Source organism: Corvus cornix, chromosome 3, assembly GCF_000738735.6.
Source record: "Corvus cornix cornix isolate S_Up_H32 chromosome 3, ASM73873v5, whole genome shotgun sequence".
NCBI classification, from domain to species: Eukaryota; Metazoa; Chordata; class Aves; order Passeriformes; family Corvidae; genus Corvus; species Corvus cornix.
The window spans coordinates 46,052,729-46,066,628 of NC_047056.1; the positions used below are offsets into that span (position 1 = coordinate 46,052,729).

The window sequence follows — 13,900 nt, forward strand, 5'->3', positions numbered from 1 at the left end:
TAGTTCTCATTTTTTTGCTTTTTCATCCCACAGGTATTTTTAGAGTGTTGTGGATTACCACTGAATTAATTTAAAACCAGCAGATTAACAATTTTTGTTTCTTAGTGCGGAGAATTGATACCTGGAATTTTATATATTCTTTCACAGGCTCTGGTCATGGCTACTCATCACTAAGGATCCTATGGCATGTTCTGTGAAAACTCTGGCGTAAGGACATAGGGTGCAGGTGATTCCTCCTCACTGAACGCATAGGGTGCAAGACAGACCCCAAGTTTTCAAAATTTTGTTCTGAAGGTAGCAGATAGTCTAAGCAAAATTATTGATACGATTAATAGAGAATTAGTGCCCTCGAAAGGATACACTGTTGTTTTATGTTCTCCAGAGCACTACTTTGTAACTTTTCTCTTACCCCTAGCCAAGAAATACACAAGCAGGCAAGCAGAACACACCCTGCTCCCTTATGCCGTAGCAACGTGGCGGCCAGCAACGCAGCCCGCAAAAACAAGTGCTAAGTGCTGAACTTCTTTTGTGTTGAATGATTTCAAGTTAAATTTACCAATCTTTTATGACAGAAGAAACACGGCAGTGTGAGACACCTCAGTTTGATGCAGTTAAGTTATACTTCTACAGGATCTTTTAAAATGCAGATTTCTTACATTCTTCTGATACAACACATTTTAATGGAGTATAAGCATATATTAATAAATTATTTGGCTTCCTATGAATTTGTAGCACTGATTAGATGAGAGGGGAGAATATTTTAAGCAGACCTTTTGAAAAGTTGATAGTAATGAATAAATACCATATTAATATATATTACAGAGCTATATGAGGGTATGTGATTTGGTTGATGTCTCATTAAGAGGCATATTTAATATGCAACAGAACATTATTTACTCTCCACAAACGGACCACAATCTTCAAGCGATAGCTGCTCACATGTCTCAATTAAAACAAATGAAAATAGATTAAAAAAAAAAAAGGGGGGGAGAGGGAAGGAAAAAAAAAGGAGAGAAGGAACCATCGCAGACTGACGGAAGGCTTTCCCGCATAACCTCATCTTCTGTGGGTCCTTGCTACTTTTCAAGTTGTTGGCAAGGGCGAGGGATGCCTTTGGCAACCCTCTGCTTTTAACTCCCTGCACCCCGGGGCGGGGCTGCGGGCAGACTCCCTCTCGCTCGTCCCCGCCCGCCCGCGCACCGCCTCCCCCCGCAATGTCCCACCAGCTCAGAGTCACCCCGGGCCGTCGGGCCACCCAGCTTCGCACCTCGGCGGTGCCGCCGGTTGGCCGCCAGCGCGCTGCCCGCGGTGCCGCCGGGGCACCCAGCGGGCCGGGGTCGGCGGGCGGGGCGGGCCCCGTGAGGTCACGGCGGCCGGGCCAATGAGCGGCGCGGCGCGGCGGGCGGCGGAGCCGGGGTGTCCCTCGTGCGGCGGCTGCATGGGGCGGGCGGCGGCGGCGGGCGCGGGGTGAGTGGTCCCGGCTCGCCCCCGCCCACCCAGGGGCCGGGACTGAAGGGGCGGTGCCGGTGCCCGGGCACAGGTGCGGCGGTGTCGGCGTCGCGGGCGGGTGCGGAGCGCCCTCCTCCCGGCGGGGGATGTTCCGGCCGCCGGGGGGCGCGCCGCCCGTGGGAAGCGCGCTCCTAACGCCACCTGGGCGCCGCAGGGAGCGCTCGGCGCGGAGCGGGCGGTGCGGCGTTGCCGGGATCTGGGCAGGTAAGAAGGAGGAGAAACGCCGGTTCGGGCGGGTCTGAGGGGCTTTTGTTTGTTTGTCCTCTCTTGTGTGTGCGGGTGTCAGCGGCGGGGAGTGGCGTGCGGCGCCGCCCGGGCCGGCAGCGCAGCAGAGCTCGCCGCGGGGAAAGTTGTGCGAACGGTCCCCTCTTCGAAGCGGTTGAGGAGCCGCAGAACCCTCTGCCCGCCCGGGGCGGGGGGCTGAGGCTGTGGCAGCGGCGGTGGCCGCCGGAGGGCTCCGCGTACCGCGGCGGGGCTGCCCCACTCCCGGGGGGCACTCGGAGGAGCGGCCGCTCCCGAGGGCTGCCGCGCCCCTCGAGCAGCGCGGCGCGGTGCCGCCCGCCCGCCGTGCGCCGCTGGGGCAGTGGGGTCGGGGATCGCGGCTGCACGGTGCGGCGTCCCGTCCTGTGGCGGCTCGCCCTGGAGCAGGGCTCGACGTGCCGCCCGCTGCCGGGCTGGTCCCGCTGGGGCAGTGAGGAGTGCGCGGCGGTGCGCGGCCTCCCCCCGGGCAGGTGGTTGTAGTCCCCGCGGCTGTGCGCGGTGTCCGCTCCGTTCTGGATCAAACGAGGTTCTTCGGGACTGCGCACCGGAGCGCGGGCTGTCATGCAGCTGGAGTTTGGGAAGGCATCGGTGGGTAGGGTGTGCGCTGCCAGCGCACCCACAGGAGTGTCTGAAGCAGAGCCCAAGTGTTTACTTAAAACCAGAACTAGCCATATTCCCTTCGCTGTTTAAGTCTCGGGGCAGAGAAACCCAAATGGACTCGTGTGCAGGGCTGTGGATCCGCTCGTGTGGGTTTTCTTACTGATTAACTGGCTTCTGATTGCCTGGGATTACTTTGGAAAAACGCAAATCCCAGCTAATATCTGTGCTGACCATATATAGAAGTAGTCGCAGTCAGAAGTACTATAACTTCAATATTGCTGACACAGGTCGAGAAACTTTAAAAACAGCAAGCCAAAGCCGGGATCTGTCCTGAGGATATTTTTGTCCAAGGGATTTATTTTCCTGTGTTTGCATCCCACATTGACTGAATTATTCATACTGTTTGTTTGTTTGTTTACCTGCCTATACACCTCAAAGTTAGTGAATGATATATTGATTTTATTTTGTCTGCCTCTATTTAATCTGGCATTGTTTGGTTTGCTTACTTGTCTTGGACCAAGACTGCAGTAGGGAACACTGCTTTTTCCGGAACGGAAGCCTGGTTTGGTGGCTTTCAGAAACGTGCCTCAGCTTGGAAGCAAGCAGGTTGCTCATACAGTAGCAATTTTCCATGGCGTGGAAGAAGTATTGTAGGGTTTTCTGATGTTGTGTGTTTTGTGCTCTCTTAAAAAAAAAAAAAAAAAAAAAAAAAAAGAAACCCCCAAAAAACCACGTTGGGTTGTTGTTTTTTTTTTTTTTAAATAGCTCTGCCACTACCAGAAGCTTTTATGTGTACATTATTGTCCTATGGAGCGATGTGAAGACTATATTTTCCAGTGCTGAATCTCATTCAACATAATGTGCTTTTATTTCAGTGTCATGTGCATGTTAACAGGGTAACTCCAGCAAGAGGGAACAAGAATCCGTTGACTTGAGCTGAAGCATTGAAAACAATTCTCTTGGACTGTTTTAGATGTAGCAGTTTTGTTGGATTTTAGTAACAAAGAAATGAGATTCTCCAGGGATAATCCAGTATGAAATTCATCTGATTTGCTGGCAGCTATATCAAAACATGTTGCAAGTTCTTGTCTTCTACCTGATATACTTTGCCATCAAAACCAGAAATTAAGTTTTATATCCTTTTACGTTTAATTCAAAAGAAATAGAACTTAACCTAATTTATTACAGAAACTGTCATGAGGTGTAAATTCATCTCATTTTCAAGTAGATGAATGGTAACTTTCTGAAGGGAGCTGATTGCGTACTTTATATCATATATCTGTATATTGTCAAGTACAGTGCATTTTTCTTTCTGTTACTGAAAAGAAATTCATCTTTCTCGTAGTAATATAGTCTGCATCCAACAGCTTATTAGTATATTTTAGAGTAGCAATCTCTGAGGTTTTCATGGTGGAAACCAACCATGACCATATGAAACATCATAAACACAGTGCTCAATGGTGCCTTAAATTACAGTTCTACGTATTAGTGCTAAGGAGTAAAATGTCTTGGTGAATTTGTAAGCTGGTCTAAAAAATTGTCACACTTACTACATGCTTCATTCTAAAGCTATAGTAACTGCTCTAAAACTAACCAACCTCCCTTTCTTGAATTAGTGTTTGGATTTTAGTCTTAATGCTATGAATGTTTCCAGGGTCAAATCCTGGAATGCTAAAGAAAATCTTGTGATGAGTAATGTGGAAATTTCTTCCACATGAATACTACAGCATTATGGTTCTTATGTTCATATCTTCCATTCTCCCTCAGTCTTGATTGCAGCAGACAGCCTAATTGTGTACTTTGTGCCAGCAATTACTGTGCTTACGCAGTGTTATGTGACTCAAAAAGGAAGGGGTGCAAAAGGTGCTTGACACTAGGAAAATGTTTGAAGTGATCTGGATGACCTTAATTAATATTGTTCATTATCATATTACGGCTTGTTTGCCATTAAGAGGAGATGGTGTTCTGAGGATGAGACAAAAGTATCTGTGCAATATTTGAAGGCAGCGAAAGCTCTGCTCAGTGCATGAAACTACATGGTTGCTTAGTTCAGTACAAAACAAGATTTATTATGAAAGGTTTACTAATATTTATTTTATCTCTTACTGTAATGGCAGATTCTCTTTAGTGAAGATATATAATTAAGCTTTAAAATGAGGAGCAGTATGTATAAGAGATTATGTGGGGGAAGATATGCAATGCTATCTCAGTATCCTTATCTGTGTTTAAGTACCATAGTTTGTGAATATGTAACAGATGTTTAAATGGATCTGTCAGTTTGGAATGAAAAGAAAGAGCCTGGTAACACCAAAAGTCGTCTGTTTCAACAGTGTTGCTACTTTGTGACTTTGTTCTGTGTCTTTTTTCTTTTGAAGAATATCAGTTCTGCTAAGCTGCATGGCTGCTGTACACATGAAACTGTCAGAGGTGCTGGGAGAGTGCCCATCACCTACACCTCTAGAAGCACAAATTGTGCCTCCCAGTCCACCCAACAGTGTTGCAGCATGTACGAGTCTATGTTCCTGATGGTGTTGGGGTGCAAAACATTATAAATAAATTTAGTATAAGCCTGGTGTGCCGTGATTAGATTAAGACTTCATGCTCAGGAGTTGTTTATGTCTTATTTTTGTTTTAAGAGAGGCTAAGAGCAGGCTGCAACATTTTCTATTTCTTGTGCCTTGGTTGAGTGCCAGCAGAACACAACCTTGTCCATGCAAGCCTGGCTAGGAGATTCCGTGAGGGCAAAGAGAGAAGACGTTCTCCAGAATGTAAAATGTTGAAATTACTGTGTGTAAAATAGGCAACGATGTACAGTTAACCCCCTCGCATATTCCAAGTATGTGGTTTCATGCTGGAGGCATCTGTTGGTGTAAAGGAGGGAAGGCTTAAGTGAGTTTCTTTATTAAGTGTTTACAGACTGAAGGCAAAGTGTTTTCTATGGTTGGAAAATATTTGGAAAAACAAAAGATGTCAGTTATATTACAAATGATAAATTATCGGTTGCTGAAATGAGAGCTAGAGGTTGTTTCATATTTCTCTAAATTAATCTTGATGGAGATAGTTACAGAGAAATACTTAATAGTACAGCTCCAGTATGGATTATCAGAAAATGTTTTCCTGGGCATGATTAGAAAATGCAGATACTTGTCGATGCCATTACTTTTCCTTCTGTGTTTTCTGTGCTTTCTTTCTAAAGATAGAGTAAACAAAAACCTAACTGTTTCATTTAAAACAATTTCCTGCAAGCAAATTCAAAGTTTTGTTCATTTAGCCCAGTGCAATATAGCACTTTAGCCACAGTATCAGAGTTCCATGCACACCAAACATCTGATAAAGTGGCTGTTCTCTGTTGTGGGTGTTAGGCCTGGTCTTGCTCTCCAGGATGTTGTGGCTGCTCTGCTAGTTTGTAGACAGTTCTTGTGAGGGTAGTGAATATGACTGGGGGGTTCCAGGATTGTCCAGTTACATTCAACACGTTGATGGACTTGTGTTCTATAATGATATATATTTCTGTATTTCTATATTTTTCCTTTCCCTCTCTGGATAAGAAGGCTGTGTGATGATGTGTAAGGTTAATCTCTCACATTATTTGGATGATAATCTTTCCTCCTTCATTCTCACCAGAAGAAGGGTAATTATGACATACAAAGGTTTATAATACAAAAAGTCAAAAGTTTACCTCTTATAAATAAGTTCATAGATGACTGAGAAATTTGGAAGGAAGGGATTAAAAAAAGATGTTTGAAGTTACCAGGACATGTCTCTGTGTGTACATCACTTCTATTAAAGAAAACAATCTAATCTTGGTGCTAGGGGTTGGCCAAGGGGCTTTGTACAATATTATTTGTGTGCTGAGCTCTAGGTGTGTTTGTGTGTAACATTTTGTCCATCACTACCTTACTTGACAGCATTAGGTGTACTGGAGCCAGATGCTGAGGGCTCTTCTTGGACCTTTAAGGCTCCACGAAGTACGACGGGACAACTTTTCAGGTCAAGTGTATAAAGTCGTGACAACATACATTGTCTTGCAGCCTCATTACTCCTGTCTGTCCTTCTCATAAGCAGGAGAAGACCCTTCCAGCATCTAGGATTAATGGGTTTTAAGAAAGCTTCCCAACAGTCCTGCATGAAAGTCTGAGGTATCCACTGTAGCATCTAAAGGAAATAAACCTGACAGCTTTGAACTGTCATGATAGACATGCTATCTATCATCCACAAGGATTTATAAAAAGCCTCCATTATTTCATTATGAAATAAGTAAATTCGAGTTCAGTAATTACGTGGGTTTCTAGTAGTGGGAAATACATTATTAAGGCTGTCAAATCATACATTACAAAAATCTCACTAAATACGTACTGAAGAAGCAAAGTGTTCCATTTCCTTCAGCCTTGCACTACAGTCACGTAGAGCCACACTATATCCTTTATAGGATTGAAATAACAAGTCAAGTCTTAAAATAACCCCAAAACCGTAAATACCTTGTAGAAGGTCCTGGACTACCACAAAACCAAATAATTTGGTGAGATAATAGCAGTCTTGGTGTACAAAATTAATTACCTCTTTTGGTTTCGTGTGACCTGGAAAACACTTACCTGCTTCATGGCTGTTAATCAGGGATGAGAATAAGCAGGTCATTATCTTGAAGCAACATACTTGCATTCACTAAAAATGCCAAAGAAAGGTCCCTGAAAAACACTCAAGGAACAGTGTCAAATCTGTAGAGAAAGGTATTCGATTCCCCTTCCTGATACTAATGTAATGTCCCACAGGGTGCTGTTATGTATGAAAGGAGACACATCCCTATGGTCTTATGGGAATTCCTGAAACACAACAGAGCCTGAGTCTGTCTCGAGGTATTAAGGCAGCAGTATTCATGCTGCATGTACTGAAGCGTGAAATATCCATTATGCTTGCTTTTGTAGCTGCACGTTCTATATTGGTCACCTATGCAAAATCTTACTGCTTTTTTTTTTTTTTTTTTTTTTGGCCAGAAGCCTTTTAGCAATTTCCCATGTTTCTCTAGTAAAAATTAATAGTGCTAATTGCCACTTCTTTTATCATTAATTTCTGAATCAACATGAAATATTGCTATAGCAACAAATCCTTTCGAATTTCACTGCAGACAATTAGTAGGAGAATTCAATCTCAATATGTAATAAGCACAACTGTAAGAACTATTTGAAGGATTAAGGAACTTCCTTTTTAAAAAGAAGGGGAGTAATGCAAACACTCAAAACTGTCACGAAAGAACAGAACTTGAAAATTTTCAGCATTCTCTTCTTATTAATCATCTCCAGTTCCTGTACAAAGGTGCATAGTTGCTTTGAACAAAATAATTACAGCACACTGTGTCTCCTCGGAGAAAAAATACATAATTCCATGGAATGCTCTGGAGATTTTTATCTCTGAGAATAATAATGTTTCAACATAAACTGCTGCATCTTCTTTCAAAGGATGGTGGCTCTTCAGCCCTGACAGTGCATGTACGGGAAAACCCTAAGCAGGTTTCAGGATTAGCTGGACAGCAAATAACACAGATTTATGAAGTCAGAATTAGATGGTGCTTTATCGCTGCTTTTTCACCAGTTGAAGCATTTTTTTCGTCAGAATGGATTGCTATTTGCATTTTACCTTGTCATCTCTCTTGATAACAGGCAGACAGGGGAAGTTGCACATGTGCACACACAAAAATCAGGAGGCATAAGGGGTGTGGAAGTGCCAAATACCTGAGGAATACTGGAATAAAAGGGAAGGGTCTTGCACTGCAAGCCCATGATCAATGTTACTACCTGTGATAGATTTCGAAGTAGTGAAAGCTTATAAATCTTTAGGGGGAGCTATGCTTCTAAGGATGCTGATTGCGTTGAAAAAAGCTTGTGTGAGAAGAAAGTATGAGGACAGGTGAAGGGTACAAATGATAAAACTGTAAATTAGGGAAATGAAGGGGATAGTCAAAGGAGGGGCAGTGCTTGTAAGAGGGAAGTCTGAACAGAGTTTCCTGGGAGCCTGTGACTCTTGTGTACATACAGGACAGAGAAAAGAAGGGCGAACAGGAAAAGACCCAGAAAAAATGGAACAGTGTGACCCTAGGTGCTGAGGGGAGAAATGCCTTTGGTAGACGTCCTAAGAAGGACATGGTGGTTTCCTGGGAAGAGCAGGTTGTTTTGTGGATTCTTCCTTCACCTCATGAAGTGGGTGGCCTCATAATGGTGCTTCACTGGATGTCAAGGCTGCTTCTTCTGTGTATTATCAAAGTATGTTTCTTTATATGCAGTGCTCCCACCACCCAGCAGACCATCTGTGGTTACCCTGGCTGGACTGTTTGCCTTGCAGGTAGTAATTGGGAGGAGATAAATACTGAAAATGCAATTGCATGCAAGGGCACACCTCTGCAACCTTGTCCTGTCAGAACACGTCTCCTTGGAGAGCCCTTCAGAGCCCTCTGCATAATGTCAAAGTTACCATTTTTAAGCAGTCAAAGTTTTAAATTTCTCTTCAAGTTGTATCTCTTGGTTCTTCCTTTTATTAACTTTGTGGCTTTGTTAACTGGGAACTCTTAGAGAAAAATCTGCAATAAAGGCTAAAGGAACATTACAAGAGACAACCGTGAAGAAATGCTGAGTGTCTTTTACTTCCAGGATTCTTGGAAGACAAATGATCCTTGGAATATTTACTTATGTAAATATTGTTCTAAATATCTATTGCAGAAAACATCTAATAGCTCAGATAGCATCAAAGTCAGTTTAGCAGTGTATCTTAAGGAGAGATGGAAAAAAAGAAGGCTTGGAGTCCTATCTTGGGCTTGAACCTGCTGAGGTAAATTCAAGGAGACTTAAATCTAGTTTGGAGGCTTGCAGGGGAGACTTTTGGATATCAAATGTGTTATTATTATTTTTCTGATCATTGCTTTGTATAAAATTGTCTTGTATTTTCTGTGGAAAGAGATGGAAAGAATTCTCTTAAGAAAAAACGAGATTTTCTCTGGAAGACAGAAGAAATTGATCTCTAGTGTCTGGATACAGTAGAAAAAAAAACTAACAAAGAATGGCTTTAGAGCAAACATTGGTGAAAGGTCTACATTGAAGCAAATATGTGTCAGAGAGAAACTTATAGAACTACAACTCTAGGGGTAAAGGATTGTGCTGTAGAAAATAGTTGCTAAAAATACTGCTATACAATGCAGAGGGAACTAGTATAAATAGAAAAGCAAGAGAATAATTTGTAGCTCTCATTTCTGGAAACTGCAGTTCAATAGCTACTGGCTGGTGGTGATGTGTTAGGCACATGTATTGGTTCTCCTTTTCCTTGGTGTTAAACTGCAGTATGATACGGGCATACATCAACAAGTCTGAAGGCAGTGTCTGACTTTCCTGTTGATAGACAGTCATGGGTATGTGCCTTGGATTGTCAGGTTTTTCGTTTTCAGTCACACAGGCAGCTTTCCCTGGGAAAGCATAATGCCTACTAAGACTTTGAAATAAATATATGGGTGACTGTTAATTTTCTTCCTGTTTCATATCTCCATTCAAAAAATTCAGTTGTTTTGTGAAAGCAAGTATATGGAAGGTGAAGATGAACTGTACTTTTCAGAAGCAGCAGACGGTGTTTATACTGTTCACTACTGAGTCAGTAATTTTCATTCTCACTCAGCTCAATGAAAGCTGTGTTTGTTTGCCAAAGGGGATGCTAAAGAGGCAAAAATGTGCAAGCAAGATTGAAGAAAGTTTTATTGGGTTCTTGTGGCTGGATTTTGGTAGCAGGGGGGAGGGATGCAGGGGCAGGCTCTGTGTGAGGCTGCTAGAAATTTCTCATATGTCAGATGAAGCCAGTGCCAGGTGGCTCTAAGATAGTCCTGCTAATGGCCAAGGCTGAGCCCATCAGTGATGGTGGTAGCACTTCTGGGATAACACATTCAAGGAGGAAAAATGTTACTGTGCAGGACAGCAACTCTGTAGTTCCAAGAGCAGTGAAGAAGGAGGGGGAGAGCAGAGATTGCCCAGCAGCCCGTGGTGAAGCAGCTGTGTCCCTGCAGCTCATGGAGGCCCATGATGGAGCAGATATCCACCTGCTGCCCATGCAGCAGACCTGTGCCAGAGCAGGTGATGCTCGAAGGAGACTCTGACTCTGTGAAGCTCATGCTAGAGCAGGCTTCTGGCAGGATCTGTGGGACCATGGAGAGGAGCAGGTTTTCTGTCATGAAAGTGTGGATCAGGTTTGCTTGTGACCTTGCAAGGGACAGTTGAAGCAGTTAATGAAGAAGTGCAGTCTGTGGGAAGGACTCAGTTTGGTGAAATTGGTAGAGGACTGTCTCCTGTGGCAGGGACCCCATGCTGGAACAGGGGAAGAGTGTGAGGAGCTCTTGCCCCTGAGGAGGAAGGTGCATTAGAGACAATGTGTGATGAACGGAGTGCAGACCCTAATCAAGGTAAAAGCTGTCTTTTAGATATGTGTTTAATTCTCATTATCCTACTCCAATTCTCAAAGGGAAAATTTTCCAACTTACTACCAAAGTGGAGTCTGTTTTGCCCATGATGTCAGTCAGTGCGTGGTCTCTCCCTGCCCTTATCTTGACCCTTGAGTCTTTTGCTGTATTTTCTTTCCCCAGTTGAGGAGGGGAGTGATAAAGCAGCTTTGTGAGCACCTGGTGTCCAGCCAGGGTCAACAAAAGGTTTATAAATACAGCAGTAGGTTTGTTCATCTGTGAAAAATGGTAGAAGATTTAAAAATGAAAAAAAAAAAGTTAGTTTAATGTATAGAAACCTTTCAGTTAGTCTTTAAATACTGACTAAGATGTGATAATTTTCTGCTGCAATGTCTCTAGAAATTTTAGATTTTCTTTTGCAGTGATGTTAGTTTGAATACTTCCATATTGAGCTGGATAGAACTTAAAATAAGTTACAAATTTATGTTAATTTGGACATGGAACTATTGTGATGATTTCTTTAATGTCCAAACTCTTTGGGAACTGATGAGTTTTTTGTGTTGGATATCTAAGTTTTAGATTCATATCCAGTGATCTAAAAATTGGATGTTTGTTTTCCTGGTGGAAAGTTCATTGATGTATTCATTCAAATCTAATTTTCATGATTATGATTCTAAAGGTCATATTTTATGAGCTATGTTTCTTGTTAGCACCACTTAAGCAATCCATTGTTAAAACCACATTTTTACAAGTTGCAGAGAAGAGAGTTTTAAAGCTATTTACCTTTCCATCCAGTTTGGGGAAGAAAAATGTCATTTGTCGTATTCACGTCTGCATTCATTGTGATGTGTTGAAGCTGAACAGATAACATGATTTTTACTAGTGTATATTAGTCTTCTCTCCTGCCTCCTCCCCAGTTAACAATGTTACGTTAAATGAAAATCATGATTCTGGAGAGACACTTTTTTCCAGAGTGCTAAGCAGGCATGGATTTAGTTTTGTCGATTTGTATGAAACACTTCCTTGAACAAGGTTGGAAAAAAATGAATTAGGTTGGAAAAAACCCGAAAAAACTCTCAGCCACTCATTTAAGTAAGTGTGTGTTGAGTCTGACATCCAGAAATGTGGTTCACTAAATAGGTACTTGGAGTGCAGAACTTTTGTGAAGCATTACATGCTGAAGCTCTTCAGGGCACTGAAATCTGCTGCCAATGTTATCTGCCAGGATCAGCTCTTGAATTATGGTTATGGTAAAATCAAACTTTTAAGTGCTTGAAATGGAAGAAAGATGATTATGTGACTCTTGTAGGCTGACAGCAACAATCAGGAGAAAAACAAATATGATCTCAAGTTAACTTGAAAAAAAATAGTATATGAAAAAGCTCATTTTGCCCAATTTCTTTCCCACAGTTTTAGTACATATACACAATTTTAACTTGCTGTCATATTTGCAAGCTAAGAAAATAGACAAATATGATAAAAAGACAAATATGATCAGTTATGTTGTTTCCCAGAAGAAAATATTGGAACTGAAACAATTTTAACATACTGATTACTTTTTAATGTAGCTACATATCCAATACCTAGCAACCTGCTAGTATTGGCATGTGGAGGAATTATCCTTGTTACATCAGTTGGAAACTTTCCTTGGTACAGTCATACCAGGTGATCAGTATCCTTTTTTGTGTCAGATATGATCAACCTTTTCCACTTGATATGTTGTTGCTTGGTGGATTGGTTTGTTTCTAGGAATAATGCATTCCTTTTACAACAGCTGTACAGTCTTGCCTCTTCTTCTCTTAAATTTTGCTGTCGTACTGTTTTTATAGAAGGTAAGGAGAGGAAAGGTTCCTTTAAAAAAACCCAACAAACAACAACCCTCACCAAAAAACATCCCCCCCCCAAAAAAAAACAAAAAAAACAAAACCAAACCAAAACAGACACAACCCCAAAATGTTATCCTTTTGATTTTATCAGATGGCAACTTTTCCTTGCTATGGCTCACATAATGGGATGGGTAATCATTTATTTCCATTGTATATTGATTTATGTAACAAGAATACTAGAATACTGAGAGTACTTGGGCTGCAGCCTTTTGTGGTTGTGTGACTCTGATTCTGCTTTCTGATTCTAGTTGGAATTGGGTGTTGCAATGTCATTAAGGAGAGTGTTTCTGAATCTTATTGCTGGACGTACTGAAGCCCTGGATTTCCAGACTGGTCCTTTGAATATGCAGATTTTTTTTTTTTTTAATTGATTGTGTTTTTTGATGCTGCGGTCGTGTTTCTTTTTAGCCTGAGCAGTTATTTTCCATTACATGTTTATTGTTTACTACCATAAAAATAACTTTTGATGGCCTTTCACTTGGTTTTTCAATTGGTAATGTTGCTGCTGCTGCTCTGAGAGTAAACAAATGCAAGGCTTTGTGGACTCATTGGTAAGTGACTTGAATCTACAGTGTTAAATTAGTAATTTAATTTTTGCATGGATCGTGGAAAGTCTTGCACCTAACTCATGGCCAGATGCAGGTTAGTGTTGTCAGTTTAGGGAATGAAAGATAATTACCATACTGTTTTTTGACAGAAGTACTAAAAAGAAACACTTCTCATGGGCATTTGAGAAGTCTGATGACTAAGATGATAGGTTATGCTTGGGCCTGAATGTGTTTGCTAGAAAACTGTAGTGCTGATATTCCCTTTTACCCTCCTGTTTCCCTCCCTCTACCTCTCCCCCAGTCTTTAATGCCAAGTGTCCTGGATTATTAATGATTAAGAGCAATGAATAAATGCAGGAAAGGTTCACTAGGCATGGTTGACTACCTCCTGCAGAAGGTTAAACTTAAAAGGTACAACATAAAGAGGAAGCAACGTAGGAGCGTTCTTACTTTTGGTAGTGGTATGTGTACACCATCTAACTGTTTCTGTCTTACTTAAAAATGTGGGGTGACACCAAACACTGTTAAACTAAAGGTTGGGGTTTTTTTTTTTGTTTTGGATTTGAACAAATTGAGGTTTCACTTCAGCCTGTATTTCACTTCCCTTTTACTTTTTTTTTTTTTTTTTTAAGCTCAGACAAGGAAAAGTGTAGGGTTTTTTTCTGGTCAGTTTT

At 41.9% G+C, this 13,900-nt stretch overlaps 1 protein-coding gene across 1 annotated transcript in view; it reads left to right on the forward strand.

The window, feature by feature from the left end:
• The first annotated feature begins 1,478 nt into the window (after window positions 1-1,478).
• The window catches only part of CHRM3 (cholinergic receptor muscarinic 3), a 265,327-nt gene continuing 252,905 nt past the window's right edge, over window positions 1,479-13,900 (forward strand). The window contains exon 1 of the mRNA XM_039569951.1: window positions 1,479-1,713. The gene's annotated coding sequence lies outside the window, so the exon portion shown is untranslated. The remainder of the gene's footprint in view (window positions 1,714-13,900) is intronic.